Source organism: Eretmochelys imbricata, chromosome 12 (assembly GCF_965152235.1).
Source record: "Eretmochelys imbricata isolate rEreImb1 chromosome 12, rEreImb1.hap1, whole genome shotgun sequence".
Classification (NCBI taxonomy): domain Eukaryota; kingdom Metazoa; phylum Chordata; order Testudines; family Cheloniidae; genus Eretmochelys; species Eretmochelys imbricata.
In genome coordinates, this window is record NC_135583.1 from 27,150,141 (window position 1) to 27,169,886 (window position 19,746).

Genomic DNA, 19,746 nt, shown 5'->3' on the forward strand with positions numbered 1-19,746 from the left:
CTAAACAACAATTTAAAGCTCCAACCTTGCAATTAATTCACTGCAGGCAGACACTGCAGTGTGGACATGTGAAGCCCAGTTGATGTCAATAGGATCCATGCTGGCTCAGCTGTTTGTTCACACAGAGTGAACTGAAGGATCAGAATTTTTGTGCTTAGCTGTCGACACCCAAGTTTAAATCCATTGGCTATACATTTTAAGTAGTGAACAACAGTGGAAGTATTTTCTGTGTTGGTAGAGAAAAGTCTAGTGTTATTTCATAGCGGTGATGAAGTAACATGCAGTATGAGATTAAGAAAATCTGCATTGCAATAATAGGAGCTAGAAACACAGCAAAAGATGTGTAAAGATTTAGTAGATGATGCAAAGGAAACCTTGATCTGTTAGGATCCAAATTGCATCTGATCTTCTGCAGTCTGTCACACAAGCAGGGAAAGGTCAGAAAGAGCCTCCTTAGGCACGAAAAATATACAATTGCAGTCCACCATTTAGGGACTCTTCCCACAGGCTTTCACTGGACAAGGCACAATCTGAGCCTAAGAGCAGAATTTGGCCCTAAAATAAATAATTAGGAAATGTTAAACGGGGAAAAGAAAAAACAAAACAACTTGGAATAGGGTTTTTGTTTTTAATTGTCTAGCCAAAGAGGCTGAGTAGCACTGCAGTGAAATCAACAAAGGCGTCTAAAAGCCTGGGCTTGTGCCCATGATGCCGAGGAAAAACAGTGTGTGACCTGTATAATGAAATCTGCAGCTTAAGAAGTGGAGACTGTTGGCTCCATAAAATCAGATGTGCTTATAGTAGCAAATATTAATGCCAAACTTAGAATTTTATACATTGGGATCTTTCAATTCAAATTATTTATCTGGATTCAGTGTGGTTCTGAGGATTTTTGTTTGCATTTTTGTATGTGTGCAGAAGTATGATTTATTGTCAATGAACTTTTTATATGTTATAATAATTCTTCAAAGTCTATAACACAATAATTAGATGCCTTCAATTTTTCAAAATGTATTCTGTGTATGACAGACTTCTCAGTTTATTGTTATGTCAGACAAAAAACACACACATTCATAATGTTATTGCATGCCCTCTGGCATTATTTATATACTAAAAATTCAAAAGGAATTGTGTTACTGGAAAATGTCTGACAATGGTGTATCTCAAACCTACATCTACATGTAGGTAATTTTCTTTTCAGTGGTTTAAACTTTACTACTCCAAGAGATATAAAGTGCAAATGTATCAAAATATTGCACAGGCTTCTTTGCTGCAAAAATTAAGGAGGAATAAAATCTATTTTCTGTAGATTTCCTGTGTCCTGAGTTAAAATTTACTCATATGAGTAATCCTATTGATTTTACTTTATGACCTCTCTAATTTGTTATGCAGTAAGAGAGCCCTGCACAAAATGAGGGGAGATCTCACTCCTCAGTATTTGTCTGAATTATCTGCAAGCTTTTAGGCCCTAATCCTGCAATCACATATGCGCGTGAGTAACTTTCTAGATGTAAGTAGTCCCACTGAATTCAATTGTCTGTGTGTAAAATGAATCACATGTGTAAGTGCTTGCAGAATTAGGTCTGTCTCCTGTAATGTTTCACAGCTGTTTTCTGGAAAAATCTTTAGCCCTCATTGACCTGACGCAGGAATTAAATTGAAATGGATGATCTTTTTAAAATTAAATATTACTGAGTCATGTTATATTATGGTGCACCCAAGAACCCCACAGTTTAAAAACTATCTATTCCATTGAGAATTGTGACCGAATCTTACTAAAACCCTATTAAACGCTGAGGATTTTCAGGCACATAGGAGGCTTTTGTTTCTGTTTATACGCACATGTCTGCCACCTTTTTAAATTGTTGCTTTTACAATGTGTAGAGTGAAGTGCCCTAGTGTCCTTGTCCACCTTAAAAATAACAGAAACCAGGTGGCTTAAGTTCAGAGCGGAAACTCAAAGGATTCCATTGCAAGTGATACATGGCAATAAATTAGAAACAACTGGATCCAGACAAAAGACAAATAAAAAACAAAACTTTGACTGGATTTGATATCAGAAAATAAACTGATAAGGAATGTATTTGCTTAAGATGAGTTTCACAACAAAGAGGTTAATAGAAGAAATTAAAGCTGGCAATCTGGGTTTCACTCCATACTGACCACTCTAGACTTTTAAATAGCATTTCTTAATCTCTCTCATATGAAAAACTTCGGGGATTCAAGCATTGTTCTTGCGGATGGTAAGATTTGTGAAACTAGTTCTTAACAAACTAAAGAAAGTATTCCTTTATATTTCATTTACGTTTCTATACTAAATAGTGTAACCGTATGTCAGTGTGTAAGATATAAAATTGAGTGCTCCACCTTCATGAAAGTCAAACGTCAGATGAATTATCAGTTGCATGTGACGTAAGGCTACCTTCTACTAGCCTTAAACAAGTTCTAACAGAAGGCCAGTTTAAATATGTGTCTCAGTATAAAGGAATGTTCCTCAATTGGATAAGGTTCTTTTGTGCCTTTCTGACCTATTTAAAATTGTAAATGACATTTCTCATGCTACAGTGCTGCCACTGTAAAAGGGAGATGTTTCCACATTGCGGCACACTGGATTGTGCAGGATCCCCTAGGGAGCACATGAAACATGGTTTCAAAATGGCAAGAGGTGTCTTTGAACTGGCCTGTTGCCTTTTTAAAATGTCCAGTTTTTCCTTTTATAAAAAGGCATATTTGAACCTCTGCCTCCATGTGTGTATGTCCCTATTCTGTTTAAAACAAAACAACACCTTTTAAAAGCAGACACTCTCTTTTTGATGGTGCAATTTCAGAAATAGCCATTCAGGCCAACTGACAACATTTAGGGGTCAGATTTTGCATTGCTTCCAAGGGCAAAACTCCCATGGATGTAATTTTAATATCAGGCATTTGTCTTCAAGCAGATTTCCCCAAACAGCTGTCTTTTATACACTGTTTGTCAAGTAGGAAAAAATCTTTCTTTTTATCCACCTCTGAATTTCTTTCAAACAAAGAGAGTAAACATTTTTAATACAACCCAGAAAATAGAAGGCTGTCTCATGTGAAATGATGAAAACATTGCAAATGCCCTGATCAGAGAACACATAGTCCTCAGATCTCATTGCTTCATGCATATCTGAAAGGTGCTCAGATACCACGATGATGGGCAGAGGCACAGCATGAGAATCTGACTAGAATATACAAATCCTCAGCTAAATTTTCTGGCATCATTGAATGTCTAGTCGCAGTTTACAGATGTTAACATTTTCAGTGATATACTTAGGGAGATTATCATATTCCTACACTTCCCATTTCTATTTTGGTCTCTTACTGTGGCATCACTCTCAAGAGTCACTATTGAACAATCAATAATACAGGGACAATGGAATAACTTCTTGGAAATCTAGCCCTGTATATTCCATACTTTCTGATGAGAGAATGGTATAAACTGAAACTAGATAACTTTCAGAGGTGTATCCTCTTTCTTGGGAATGGCCAGAAGTGGCTAAATAAATTACAACAAACCCTCTTTAAAGGAGAAGAAGTGTTTTTCTACCATTTGAATTCAGTCTGTATCCTGCAAATCTAAATAAATAGTAGGTGTAGGTTTCACTGAAAGAAAAACAGTTGAAAAGTTTGAATCTGATTCACATACCAGTGGGTAGGCTGGAATCCAAGGCTTGAATTTAATATGCCCATGTAAGGCGTTTCCTGATCTATACTTTGTAGACAGAGGAGTGCTGAGGGAGTTAGTCAGCTCTGTAGCCAGAGTGCAAGAGGATTTGAAACCTTTCCTTAATGTAAAACAGATGCTTAACAACAATAACCTGGGGAACAGGGCATTCACAAGGAGGAGAGTGGATCTGGCAATCTTACCAGTTACTGGTCCCTTTGTCATTCAACAAGCAACAATAAGACTGGAAGTGTGGAACTAGCAACTCTACAGATTCATGGAATAAAGTGCAGGTATAGATAGGCCCTGATTCTACAATAGACTCTGTGACCCCATCATTGAAGTTTCTCCCACATGCATCACATTGGAGAACTGGAGCCATAGTGTTTGCCAATACAAATTCAGTATTTACCAGTAGTAAAGCTAGGTGATTACCTAATAATATTCTGTGAATATTTACCTGAAGAAAAACTGCACCAACTGGCATCTCTTTTGTATTTGCTGTCTATGAACTTTCTAGTAAATGAATGTTTGGCTTGAATGTTCACATATCCTGTATATTTTTAGATAAATAGCAAATCGCTCTTATCTGCGGGTTTTGTACTTCTGCTCATCACCATTTTGTGCCCCTTCACACAATAAATTGGCAATAAGGAAGGACTTTGTGGAGTTTCTGGTTCTTCTTCTTTTTCAGGTTATAAATATTTTACAGAAAATGAACCTGAAACTCATAAAGTTGAATGTTCATACTGTAGACTTGATCCTGGAAGTTATGTTTCTCTTGTCAGGAAACAAATGACATGTGACAGAAGTGTGCAATCCAAGCTAAATCACACTGCCCAAATTTTGAATATAGACTACTCATAATTAAATTTGTCCAAAAGTTCTGTAATCCAAGAATCAACATGGCTAGAACTTATTCAACTAATAACAATGAAGAATGAATATATATACATGTTAAACTATAAGCTGCTTGCATAGAAGTCACCACACAATGATATTGATACATTCAGTACTGCCAATTTGCACAATTTTATGGTGACTCAAGTTTTGGTGTGTCTATTACCTATCTCATGAAAACATGATGAAAAGTTGCCAACTCACGAATTTACCCTTATTAAAATGGCCACCATTCCCTATTGCAGTCAATGGGACTAAAGCCTGCAAGATGGCTGCCATTTCTCTCCTGTCTGTCTGCATGTGGAAGTAAGGCTGCTTTTAATAAAGTTGGTTGCTACCTCCCACTGTTTTCAATTAGATTGAAGACATGCCCACAAGCAAAATGGCTGCCATTCTATGGTTTGGGGGGAAGACAGGATCACTGTGAGGCTCAGCAGAGACACCGAATATTGTGGAATAGTTTTAATTACTATTATTTTTGTATTTCTCCATTTGGAGACAGCCACTGTAGGGCCCTGATCTTGCAAACGCACTGCTGCACATGTGTACCTTTACCCACAAAAGTAGTCCCCATCAAAGTCAGCGGTCTACTTATGTGCTTAAAGTTAAGCATACATGTAAGTATTAGTAATCAGGACTGAAGCCTAAAAATTCAGGCCTCTAGAAAGAGAAATGTTAACTAATACATTTTAGAACTCTTTAAAATGATCTTCACATTGTTTTCAGGTAGTATATATGGAAAAGTAACTGAAACAGGGTGGTCTGTCCCTTTAAGGGCTAGGGAATCTGGCGGTAGTCAGCACTTTTCAATTTATCAGACCCAGCTGGGAATGGGTCAGGTGAATTCCTATAAAAGGCTGAGAGCATGTTCAGGTCAGAATGATCTGGACTAGTGCAGTCGGCTCTGAAGCAGGAGCATTGAAAGAGGCAAAGGGAAAAGCCTCTGGGTGCTGTAGCCCAGGGTGGGTGGAGAAACAGTTTTCTGTGATGGATGTTTTTGCCCAACTTCTATACTGGAAGAATAAAAATGTTCCTTCCTGGGCTGAGGGAAATGAGGTGAGCGGCCCACGTGTGGTGGATGACGTGAGCAGGCAATTGGCCCAGGAACTGAGGCAGCGGCTGAGCTGAAAACAGACGAGGTTTGTGGCGCTGCAGAATTAGTTTGAAATGTTTGCTCTTTGGTTTGTTGAGAGGAGAACACTGGTCAAATATGAGGTTAGGTTTAAAGTAATAAAACCCACTTGCTTTCAATATTGCTAAACCTGTATAGGGGGAAAAATAACTTGTGGGGGCTCCAAACTATTTGTTTCAAGAATCAAAAAGAAAAAGAGGATGCCCTATGTGTTTGTGAGGGATGAGAGCTTGTTGGCAAGTCTGATTTAGTGCATGGTACAAACACATTTCTATACTTCTGTTCTCACTTAACTGAAGCCCAATGAGTGAGATGATCACATATTTAGTTAATTTTACTTGGTTGCTCAACTGCTGTAAGGAAATAGCCAGCAGGGTGGGAGACCAGCTGAATTGTGTCACAGATGGACAGTCCGTTAGAGAAATGTAATCAAGTTGAGTGTAGGACCTTGCTTTGCTTGCCCGAAAATGTCAACACAAATTGTGAAGAATTGACTAAATAAAATAGCGCAAAACTGCAAGGTGTAAAGTTACACATGCTCTTCATAGTGTGCCGTAAAAGGTAAGAAATATCGGAGGACCTGGTAAGATAAGAGGAAAAGTACATATGATAAGGGAGGAGTGTGGGATAATGCTTTTATTGGGGTGGACCTCATTACTCCTGAAGGCTGAAGCCATAAATGAGTTATCCCGATGAGTGTTCTTTCACACTGGGAATCAACCCCTTCCTCTGGTCTGAAATGTCTATTTCTAGCCCTGCTTTTCGGAGAGGAACGTAGGAAATATTTACCTGCCAGCTAAATATTTTTTAAAGATGGTGGTGGTTTATTTGGGGGGTTGGAGGGGTGTGTTTTGGTTTTGCTCAGTGGTTTGGAATATTGGAGGTAGTCCTATTTAAATTAGGAGTCAGAGTGCAGGTGAAGTTATCACTGTTACCTGAACATTATTACCTGTTGCTTGACAAACATAATTTATCACATGCCTCTGCAGGAGGTCACCACACTTAGCCCAATGCAAAGTATACAAAATATCCGTTTTTCTATACGTTTACCATTGCAGTCAATCTGACTTAAACTGTGCACACTGAGAGGGTGGTATATAACAGTGTGTTGGTAAGATCCGCACAGCATCACAAATTATTCCATAATGCTTTTTTATGCTTTCCTTGAATCCACAAGGTCAGAACATTCAGCATTGTTCTACTATCAAAGAGAAATAAGATTTTGTTCTCTTTTGGAAACTTGCTCACAGATTTTGTTTTCATTGCAGACAGTTCAAAACATTATAACTAGCGAAGTAAAGATGAAATATATTTTGCATTTTTTTAAAAGTTCTCTCTAAAGAACCAGAGGCACTTCACAAACCTAATTGTATACATCAGCACTCCCAACAAAATCTGTTTGCACAGCAGTCAAGGCTATTCTTGCCTGTATCCTCAGCTGTAGACTGATAGCAGTTTCCCTGCTGCAGAGTGCTATTTCTTTCTGCTCTTTTCATGAATTCTTTGCATCTCCCCCTATTTCCCCTTCATGTTGTCTTAGAAGATGATTATTGTTTGTTCTGGTAGCATCTAGAAGCCCAAATAATGAGTAAGGCTCTTTGCTAGACATTGTACAAGAGTAGAACATGTTGTTGACAAAGACATGATCTAGTGGCATGAGCCCAAGACTGGTCTAGAAACTCCTGAGCTCTAATCCTGCCTCTGATACCAACATGCTTTGTGGCCGTTAGTAAATTACTTAGGGCCTTTACCCTCTTTGCATTGGTGAAGTGAATAAAAGTTTTCTCCTGATTTCAGTATGAGGTAGATTGGACAGCAAACCTTTGTGTCTCAATTGCCCCTCTGTAAAAATGGGCTAATGCTTACCTCACAGGTATGTTGTGAGGATTAATATTTAGTGCTTTGACGATTTTTTTTAAAAAGGTTGGTATTATTACAATGATTTTAGGATGTTTGGGGCTGGCTAATGACTGTTACATGATGGCTGTCATGGTACCTTTTGCATGTCATTAGCTGCCACAATGTTTTGCTCTGATACTTGCCTATTACGGCTGCTGAAATCTTCAGGTATATTGGTAGACTGCACCTCTAATTGCTGCTGGATACATCAGAAATACTATGACTTTCCACTGACTTCTATGGACTATAAATAGCAAACAGGGCAGCACAGCACTGAAAAGGGAGGACCAGCAGCAAAGATTTAAATACACTGTTGCTGCTCGGATTTGATGTTAGCTTGCTCTCAGACTGTGCCGTGGAGCTGGGGTGAGAGACAGACATACTGGAAAACACATAGGATATGAGCTATTATGTAACATACATACTTGTGCTGAAAAACGGATATTTTTAGAAAGTTTGTCGGACCTCCTTAAGTTCAGGTAATGTTTCTGTGTCTGGATCATAGTATATAAATTCTAAGGGAGAAAAACCCACACATTCTTCTTCTTTCCAGTGTAATGAAGACATTCCACTCTGTTTTGGTACAATTATATTGTCAAATGGAGGACTGTTCAAGTAATTAGTAACATAATTAGGAAAGTTTTTTCTGCTCACTCTGGCTTCAGTTGAAATACAATCCTTATTTCTAATGCTTTTTAGAGCAGGGCATATTTCTTAAAGAAGAAAAGCTTTAATGAACAAGAGAGCCATGGGAATCTGATACATTATATTTTTATAACTATCTCAGACAGCCTAAACTTGCCATCTTTAGCAAACAAAAGCCAGGTTATAAGAGACAATCACAAAATGTATCTTATCTTCCCCCTCTCCCCCCCGGCACTTGCAGTTTCCAATGCCTGGTTCATGCCCTTATTTACTGACAAATGTTATATCAGCCATATACCGGGATATATCTGTGTGTGTGTGTGTGTGTGAAGATCTCCTCTGGAATTATACTGGTATGATTGGAGAGTTTTGAAATAAGCAGACAGATGCTGAAGCTGTGTTAGGAATGAAACACTCATTGCACCAGGGAATTCTAGGCATTTTCTTAACTTTGGCATAATGCAACACTCCGCTACTCTGATACCTATATTTTTCTGTATAAAGGCTATCTAGAGCTGCTGGTGAGCCAAGTGGTAGTAGGACTGGGGGTCAGAAATGGGAGAGTTTACAGATGGGTACATCTCTCACAAAGAATTAGGGTGACCAGATGAAACGGAGAAAATATCGGGACACATGGGGGAAGCAAAAAAAAAAAAAAAAGCAGCCAAAGCTGCAATCTTGGGACAAATGGCGTGCATCGGTCAGGACGCGGGACAAAGAACTAAAAATCGGGACAGTCCCGATTTTATTGGGACGTCTGGTCACCCTACAAAGAATATATTCAAGATTTTGCAGTTCTGGGGAGAAACCTGAATACATAAACCATCATTAAACATGTTTGTCATGGATTTGCAAACATAGGGCTCAATGCTGCCGAGTGCTGGGCACTCCCAGGGAAAAGCCAGGCATACAACTTCAATGGGATTTGAGGGTACTCTTTACTTGACCAGAAGCTCTTGGCACTTTGGAGGATTGGGGCAGTAGGGCCTCTCCAGTGTTGTGATGAGATTCTGCAGCTTCCAATGAAATGAATTAATTGTATATTCTAAGCACCTCTCAGGGTCCCAGTCATGCAGTTTGCTGAGTGCTTCATGCAAGGGCTACTATAGGACAGGCCCAACAAATATAATAACAGAACGCCACTAGCCATCACCTTCAGCCCACAACTAAAACCTCTCCAACGCATCATCAAGGATCTACAACCTATCCTGAAGGATGACCCATCACTCTCACAAATCTTGGGAGACAGGCCAGTCCTTTCCTACAGACAGCTCCCCAACCTGAAGCAAATATTCACCAGCAACCAGACACCACACAACAGAACCACTAACCCAGGAACCTATCCTTGCAACAAAGCCCGTTGCCAACTGTGTCCACATATCTATTCAGGGGACACCATCATAGGGCCTAATTATATCAGCCACACTATCAGAGGCTCGTTGACCTGCACATCTACCAATGTGATACATGCCATCATGTGCCAGCAATGCCCCTCTGCCATGTACATTGGTCAAACTGGACAGTCTCTACGTAAAAGAATAAATGGACACAAATCAGATGTCTAGAATTATAACATCCATAAACCAGTTGGAGAACACTTCAATCTCTCTGGTCACTCGATTACAGACCTAAAAGTGGCAATATTACAACAAAAAGACTTCAAAAACAGACTCCAACGAGAGACTGCTGAATTGGAATTAATTTGCAAACTGGATATAATTAACTTAGGCTTGAATAGAGACTAGGAGTGGATGTGTCATTACACAAAGTAAAACTATTTCCCCATGTTCCCCCCCCTCCCCAATCCCCCACTGCTCCTCAGATGTTCCTGTTAACTGCTGGCAATAGCCCACCTTGATTATCACTACAAAAGGTCCCCCACCCCAACCCCGCTCTTCTGCTGGTAATAGCTCATCTTAAGTGATCACGCTCCTTACAATGTGTATGATAACACCCATTTTTTCATGGTCTGTGTGTATATAAATCTCCTCACTGTATTTTCAAGTGAATGCATCCGATGAAGTGAGCTGTAGCTCACGAAAGCTTATGCTCAAATAAATTTGTTAGACACTAAGGTGCCACTAGTACTCCTTTCCTTCGTGCAAGGGCTGTCACCTTGCTGTGCTTGAGGAGTAATGTTCTTGAAGTAGTGCCCTTTAAATCAGTGGCTTAACTCAAGGAGTAAGGCACTAGTTCACATGAATAAAGGCAGCATAATCTGGCTCAAGATCAAGCCCCATATTGAGTAGCAATTCATTTGTGAAGGAGAGTAAGGAGAATCCCAGTGTACTCACTCTTGTCCCAAACCTGTGCCTTATGCAGGGCTAGCACAAAGGCCAGTTACTTTATGTAAATTAAATAGCCACTCCAAAGACTGATGATGACAGTTAAAGAAGTGCTGTTTCAGTCCCTGATTCAACAAGGTGCTTAAGCATGCGCCTATGCTTAAACATATCAATAGTCCCACTGAAGTCATGCTCAAAGCTAGCATATGCTTAAGTGCTTTGCTAAATTGAAATCTCAATCTGTTCTGCTAGACTGTCTTACAAATTCTTTCCTCTTACAATTGAGGCTGGTAAATTATTGCTTTTAAGAGAGTGCTTAACTTTGTCCTATTACTATTTGTAAGTGGGAAAAGTCTCTTAAATGTATTGATGTTCATATGGTGAATGGCTGTTTTCGAACGTGCAAGGAAAAAAGAACAACCCTCTATTATATTTTTATAGCATGCTGCAGAAATTTTATATAACAGCTTATCGTAAATTTTCATTGTCTTCTACTTTTATCAGGACAAGCAGATTCATCATCTTCACTGTTTTCTTTTATCTCAGCACTCCATAAATATCCATGTATTGGGGGATGCGGTGGTGGAAAATGACTGTTTTTTCCAAAATGGCAATTAGACATATCAGTTTGAAGGACTGTGTTGAGGTCCATTTGAGATAAGAACCAGGTTTACCTGAAGACACCATCACTTGTTGGTGAATTTCGATTCAAAACCTTTTGACAAGGGTGGCACCAGCATAGAAGAATTAGTCTTTGAGGTAATTTGTCTGCTAAATATGGATTAGAAATAGTATCTGATATGCAACCATACTGCATATTTTGTATTGTATCACTTTACTCAAGTGCAAGCAGGTAAATTGTCAGAGCTGTAAACAGGGAAATAAAGACACAATTCCCACTACACAAGTTAATATTTGGTGCATTCAGCTCCTGACTGTATTGATATTTCCATCCCTGTCATAAACAGAACTGATCAAAATTATCTGTACCTAATATTTTTCTTTGAAAAATAGTTTTCTCAAAATCTGATGTTTCACAAAAAATAAAATTTCAATAACACTTTAATTGAAAAAAATTTGAAATTAAAGTTTTAGTTTTTTGTCTTGATTTGAATTGACATTTTCATTATCTGGTTTTTGAAAAACAAAAGAAAATCTAAATGTCAACTTGAAATTAAACAATGTTTTGTTCTGTTCTAGAATACCTTTGTCAATTTCCTTTTTAACTTTCCGTGAAAATAAAGAACAAAATCATTTTCTTGGAAACATTTCACAAATATAAAATTTGATTTTTCTACCAGGTTTAGTCATAAACTAGAAATGCGGAGGTTCCAGATGTCCATAAATATTACATCAAGTACAGTTTGGGTAGTTTGTACATACACTGAGCCAGATGTTCACAATAGTTCAACATATTGGATACAGGACTCTTAAAAAAGATCCTTATTTAAGTGCCTAAATAGGAGCTGAGGTCTTCTGAAAATCTAGCCCACGATGCGTCTAAAATTAATTGGTTTCTCTAGTCATACATTTGCCGAATTACATAGCAAGAGAGGCAATTTGCAACACATCAGCCAAAAATTTAAAGCTCGCTACTCGGGTAGGTTTCATAATCTTTAACAATATCCAAAACCTCTAGTGTTTACCCAGTACCACATCCCAAGGCTGCCATTTAGGTTGTGTGTTCAGTCACGTAGAATGAATATTGGCATAAGCCACCCATGGGAGATGCAAGCAAACGTGCTCCCACAGGGAGGTCAGCAGCTATGGGTGGTGTGATTCCTCTAACAGAAAACTTACATGGCATTGCTGCTTTCATTTTACTGCACTCATGGGTCAGGGTGATCAGGGTTTATTTTTATTGATGATTAACTGTATTCATAAAACTTGATAGACTCATTTAGTAAAATGAGTTGGCTTCTTGTGGGGGTTGAACAAGGAAGAAGTCCTCAACTTACAGAAACAAGATTGGGGCTTGAGGTGCTAATCAATTTAGATAGTGCCAGCCATTCGATATCTGTCAGTATTAGGTGCCCATATGGCTTCAGCCTGCTGCTGGACATCTCTTCCTGTTACTGCACTAGATAACAAAATAACAGCTGAAAAATATAGTTACATTAACATCTTCCATCTTAAATTCCCATATCTGCTCAACTCCTCCCCCTCCCCCGGCCCCTGTTTCACAAATGCAAAAAATGGGAAACATAAAATGAAACGTGACATTGAACCATCTCTGGAGCTGCAATCACAGTGGCAGCTGTGAGAAACGATAAAGTAGCAATATGTACTGCAATCAGATTTTCTGTCAGGAAATAGTAGCAAAATCTTTTTTTATTATTTAAAGAGTCAGACAGGCACAAACCAATGTGCAGGCTTAAGCTATATAGTTTTGATTAACAGGCATTTTCTTACAATAGAAATAATTTTCAAGTGAGTAAAATCTGTTTCCAAAATGTGTCCAAACCCATGTAGGGTAAATTCTAAACCTGGAGATTGGCCAAAGAATCAGAATCTCAGCTAAACCAGAATCTCTGCTAAACTTTTCCATACAGTGCTGTGTAAAAGTCAAAAAGTCTGCAAGATATTTTCATTTATTTGACACATATGGTGTACTTTTTCTTAAATGAAAAAGAAAAAAGGCATATGTGATCAAAATGGCCTCATTCTTCACAAAACTGATAAGGTTTTCCAGTAGCTAAATCACCTGATATAGCATATGAATTATCCATCCATATATTTGTGACGGTGTCATTTCACTTATGCAGTATCTATGGTTGTCTACATCCACAATGAATGTACAAGGCAATCTCATATACCATGCATGGTAATCCCTTAAACTTAGTGCTTCAGAAAGATCTGCAGGAAATTATTCTTTTGGTGACTCAAAGTCTCCTATATGTAATAGTTATATTCGTTGCCCACACTGCAGTAGAGTTGTTTAGGCCTCAACTCAGTTTCCAGTTACAAAATCCATTTATAGTGTACTTCTGTATTCTCAAATGCACATGTGCAGCTCTCATTGTCAAGGGCACAATTTGGCCGCGGATATTTTGGCAGGTCGATGCTAACCTCAAGACCAATTCTAGGTTTAACTTGCAAGGATGACAGAAACCAGAAAATGAAAGGGTTTCAGAAAATTTTTAGGACTTAAGTTCACTGCTTGACCAGCTACTGATGTCAATGATGCAACTTATAATTACCTTGCTGCTTTTCCTTCTGGCTTTTGCCCTTCTTCTACCAATTCCTTATAATTTAATTGACTAGCAGGGGGAAGGAAAAAACATTACTCAAAATCACTTTTACTCCAACCAGTTTTTAAGAGACGAAGTGAGAATGAGGTTTGGTATTGTCTGGAACATAAAATCACTGTTCTAGAAGCTTCATAATTTCCTAAAGCATGTTCTAAACAGCTAAAAACTGTTGAGGCTTAGAACACATAAGCATTCTGTTTGGAGATGGGGGAAGCATAACAGATATGTCAGGAGCATTTGAATTTGAGAATACCAGTTTCACCATGGGTGGCTGCAAACAACTGGTGTGTTTTTGTTCATATTTTTTTTTAAAAGCAGTATTTACCAAATTCATGTTCATATATAGTTAAATTCTGCCCTTAGATACTCGTGCTTGGTGCCCATTTAAGTCATTACAAATTGTATCTATCTATTTGACCTGAATAATTTTTTTTCTTCATCTCAGATTAGGAGTCATAGTGGTATCATAAAAAGTGATAGGAGAGGGTCATTTTAACGTGGAGTCCTCTCTGAAGAAAACATGGCTTTAGAAAGGCAGGTCATTTGAGTAGGATGACAAACTTGATCTAGAATGCAGGTCATGTCTAAATTCAACTTGACAAATGAAATGTTATGGAGCACGAGTCACCACGCCATAATAAAGGTTGAAGATATCAGACTTTAATGGGAAGCTTTTTCAACCCTCCTAACTTCTTAAAAAGACATTAATCCCCTTGAGATGTGATATGTGAAATTTCATCCTGCTAGGTTTTTTTTTTTCCCTAGGAAATTTAGAAAAACGCAGAAAAGGTATGTCCCTGTTGCTGATTCTCTCTCTCTCTCTCTCTCTCTCTCTCTCTGAAAATCTCTCATGTACTTTCTGGCTTATCCTATCTCCTAACTGGTTTGACCTACAAACATCTTTCCCTGCCCCCTCCCCCCCCCCGCCATCTTCTCCACCTGGCTAGTGCCTTCAAGTGTGTGTTTTCAGGAGTTAGTGGGAGATTTAGAAAGCAATGCAAGTATTGTGAGATGAGGAATATCATATCTATGCCACAATAAGCATTCAGAGAAAAAGTTAAATAGGGGTCATTAGAGCAGGAGGATCCTGTAAAGAGAAGGTGCCTGAAGCTAAGGGAGAGATACTCTGAGGAAGAGGAAGCATGCTCCTTACTTTCTCCCAGACGAGGAAATGGGAAACGGACCATCCAGTATGTTGCTCAAGAGATTTTATAAATTAAGGATTTATTCTCTCCCTGCCCAGGCTGAGATAAGCTTGCCTACAATACAATGGCTCACTGCTGCCAAACTCCAGTTCTGTACCAATGTTGCCTACTCAACAATACAACACACTCTCTGTGCTGCGGTAATGCTGCACCCCTACTCTTGGTGCATGGAGTATGTCACTGTTTCAGCTCCATGGTATGCCTGCGCTCCATTGCTGCCAGTCTTTGGCTCTCAGATATCACAGCAACTCCCACGGACATTCTGACATGCATTACACTTCATAGAGACAGGAGCTCACTGGCAGTTGGGTTTCCTGGTGGATCTCTATGTCACCTCCACGTGCTTTAAGCTTTGTAGCCTCTATCAGTCTTGTACTGAAAAACTACCATACCTCTCCTGTGAACTGGAGATCTGAGGGAATATAGGAATATTAGATGCTGAGGGACAATTATGCACTAATGTTTCTTAGGTTGATTCTAGTAGAGAAGAAACCAAAGCGTAGGAAAAGAAACGCTATGTACAGAGGAGGGGTCTGCAGGGATGACTGACTGAGATGGTAAAGATGGATACTTCATCAAAGCATATCACACTGAGGGGAAGCTGATGCTATCAGTGAAGCATCAAGAATGCACTAAGCACTGAAAGAATACCAACAGCCAAAGAAAAGAGGCAGAGATGTGCCAAAACTGACACATGAGTACCAGCATGCCCTGGTCCGCATTACCAGGAGCCACTATGGGGGGCCAGGGAATCAACATGGAAAAAGGCAAATCAATAAAAAGGCTTTAAACTGAGAGCTGTGGAGCAGTGCAGACCCATAAGTAGACATCAGGGCAAGAGAAGCTGAGTGTTTGGTGGAAGGAACTGAAGTGGGATGTTCTGGAGGGAGGCCCTTAGGCTCTGGCCATTCGCCTCAGAATGGAGCTGAACTCCTCAACCTCAAAAACCTTTTGAGTTCTAAGAGCATTTCAGCCTCTCTCATGCTAAGGTACCAAGTTCTGAGAGTAGGGATCCAGTTAACATAGGTCCAAAGCTCACAACCCAGCAGCTCTCGTCAGCGGAAGGTGCTGAGTGCTGAGCACGTCTGAAAATCTGGTTGCTTCATTTAGGTGCCTAAATGGGAACACAACTGAAAATGTAGCCTGGATTGGGGTGCTGAGCACTTGTACAAATTTCGCGTGTAGTGTCTTTAGAGAAGATGAATTCCTGACTTCAGTGAGTTTGCTTTCATGGGAAAGTCAGGTCAGACTTTGGTACTGCCTTTGTAATATTTTAATTGAAAAGCTGAGAAAAAACATATAGTTGGCTAGACCTGTATGCTTTTTGAAATACAAACAATCTTTCTTTTCATGAAACATCTCTCAGATGGTCAATTTTTAAATGTGCTTTACAAATGACATTAATTAAAAGCTTTTAACTGTCACAGTTTAAATGATCACTTCCCCAATGAACAATGCAGGACAAAAATGGCTATTTTGTTATATGTAAATCAAATATCTTCTTTGCTTTTTTTAATGTAAAGGAACTGCTTGAATTTGTTTTTCAAAGTAAACCTACAACTGCTTGATCCACTAGATACTGTGCATCTACCTCAATGAGACAGTGATCTGCTGTACTGGGATGTGGGTTTTGTTTTCTTTTGATTTGTAGAATCTAAGGCTACAACTACAGTAGATCTTTCAGAAATGCCACAAGTCAGTTGTATCTCCTTCGCAGTTCTAAATAAAGACCCAATGCTCATTCAAGACAGGAAAAACATTCTGTTGTACAATAGTATAATATTACTATTTTTTCTTCTGGATGGCTGAGTCTAAGAAATTGGAACCCCACTGAGAGATGAAAAGTCCTGCTATTTTTATGTATAGTCTTTTTTTTTTCTCCCCGCCCCCTACCCAACTCCTGAGTAGAGTTTAAAGCAGATGTATTTTTAATCAGTGGATTTATCTTGTTTTCAAACTCTGATATACAAAATGATGTATGTGGGCTTTTTTAAAGCACAAACATTTCTTTGGGGTAAGACATCAAACTCCCCCCCACCCAAATCACTGGCATGCCTGTGGAGGAAGCTATTATTTACATGGGCTAACATTAGCTTTCTTGGGATAATTCAGGATTTCAGTATCTTCCTCTGGAATAGTGATGAACACTCTTGTTTTTACTAAGATCCGAGCTGGCAAACTACTAGAAGATTGAGGGCTTCACCTCCTAGTGGGAATAGGTAGGTAGGACTCCACTCAGTCTACTCTTAGAGAGCAAAAGTTTTGTCCTCTGCCGCCTCTTATGATGCACTGAAATGCCTTGCTTCATTAAAGGTTAACTGTTGTATTTCTTAGTTGGGCAAAACACCTGTTGACTTTGATGTTTGGGCTATTAAAGGCCTCAGGATCTCACTTATATCCAATTCTGCAAGCTGCTCCAGGTTAGCAAACTCCTGCATGACCCCTACAAGTCCACGGGAGTCTGCATGAGCATAGGCTTTCACAAGCATGGAGCAGCTTGCATAATCAGGGTTTTAATTTGAAAGACAGGTTTGGGAGGTGGCCGGGGTGGGGGAAACTACCCTTTTTCCTCCAACCGCTGGCTGGGAATGGGACTCCGTCTTTTGCCTGCTGAAGTATGGAGATGCAGTCTCATATTATGTTTGTTCCCCCCCCCCCCAAGAGGCAGAAGTCCCTACCCTATTTGATCCACTATTGTAGTACAACTGAGCAAGATCTAACAGATCTGTAGGTGTAGGCCAATGCCGAGGTCTTGAAGCAAATGTCAACAGTAAATTAGAGACCACTGAATGATGACATTGGTAATGACACGGGGCCAGATTATTACTAGGTGTAAATCAGAATAGTCCCATTGCTGTCAATGATCTATCTCAATTTACATGAGCTGACAATCTGGCCCATAGCTTTTGAGGACAGCAGACAGTTTCTTTACACAGTATAATAAAGCGTGTGCATCCTCTGGGCTGCCAGTTGTCTAACACCTTTTTCTTAGGACTTCAAAGTAGCATTGCCACTCACACTGTAAACAAGTGACAGCACAGTTTTATTGCACTTCTCATGTGTCAAAACTGACATGAAGTTTCTGTAGAACAACTGCGGTATTTTGACTTCTAAAAAGCCTCTTGCTAAAATATATTGTCCTATTTAAAAACATTTTAAACATTCATAAATGTTAAATTACTAAGTAACGAGATGATAGATCTGAATGTTAAAAGGAAAAAGTAGCAATTTCTCTCAGTCCAACATGTTTTTATTACTTGTACAAACCAATACTGTTTTGAAACACCATGTGAAAAAAGAGAACCCACTATCAAATAATTGATTGAAAGACAGGTAGGTGTTTGAGTTGGTCATCCTCATGGAAGTTGTGGGCTCATGATGACATTCAACGCACTTGAGATTGTTTTAGATACTTGGAGGTCCTAAGGCATGTTGGCTAGTTAAGTCCAGTCTCATCTGTAGTAGAGAGAAGGTGTGTTTGGCATGGGAGACAGTTAATAGCTTTTTGCAGCGGCCAGAATGTGTGGTGCAGCTATTTTCTTTTGTGCAGGCAACGCTTGTAACAGAATACAGCTCAGCATGGACAATCAACGCTTCTATAATATTGAATAGTGAACAATACATTATAGGTCTGAACATGAGGCCAATCTCTGACCCTGAACATATTCCCAAGGCTCCCATTTATTTTTTTTCCTCAACATATACCTGATCATCTGATCATGCCAGCATATAGAATTCCCATACGCAATGTGGAGTTGGCTTTTCACACCCTATTCCTTGGAGAACGTGGGGTAAACTGTAGGTTGTAGATTGCTTACGGTATTAAGCTTTCTTTTATGCGTCACTCCACCTATCCCAAGGAAGTATTGTGGGGTTTATGCAATGTGGCAGCCTTGTATGGGTCCTCCCTCTGCCAGGGGATTAATTTCACTCAATAGGTTAATTCAAAGTCAAAGAATTATATGCTTCATACTTGACCTAAAAGCGTGTTGTTTTTAAACAATCTTCACCATTAAGGCTTGCTTTGCAACCGAGTCTGTGGCGTATGCTTCCACCTACCCGATTTCATGTTAAAGTAAGCATCTCACCATGGTCTCCCATAACATAACCTAATATATTTGCTAAGATGCTCCTGTTGTGCACACATGTTAAAATGTGTTTGAGGATAGTGCATGATTTTCCTTCAGTGGAACCAATCCTATTCTATAGATAGAGGCAAACTTTATTTGCTTCATTGTATCTCCTTCAATGGCATATTCCCCTATCTACACCCTCAAAGAAGTAAAATTAGCAAGGGTTTGAAGTGGAAGATGAGGACAATGAAGCATGCTCACTCTGAGTAAAAATAGTGAGCACTGTAAGAGGAATATAAATGGATTATAAAGTATTGTAAAGGTTACTAAGTCTATGGGTTTTTTTTCCTCCTGAGCAGTGTGCAGACTCCCAACCTCTACTCTTATGGACACTAAGCTGGCAAGACTACTTCTGAGTAGCAGTGAAGGGCTATATTGTCTTCTTGGCCCATTTCAAGCTGCACTACAATTAGTTTTGGGCTAACCACCTAGAGTTTGCTGTTTTCTTTGTTATTATTAGAGGAAGTTTTCTCCCAACAAACATTTAATTTGTGCAATCCATTGCATTTTGCGGTTGGGAAAGCCATTATAAATAATGATAGTGGCTTTCTATGCTGTATACCACCTAAAATTTTCAGCTGTGTGCAAGAATTTTAACCTTTAGATGT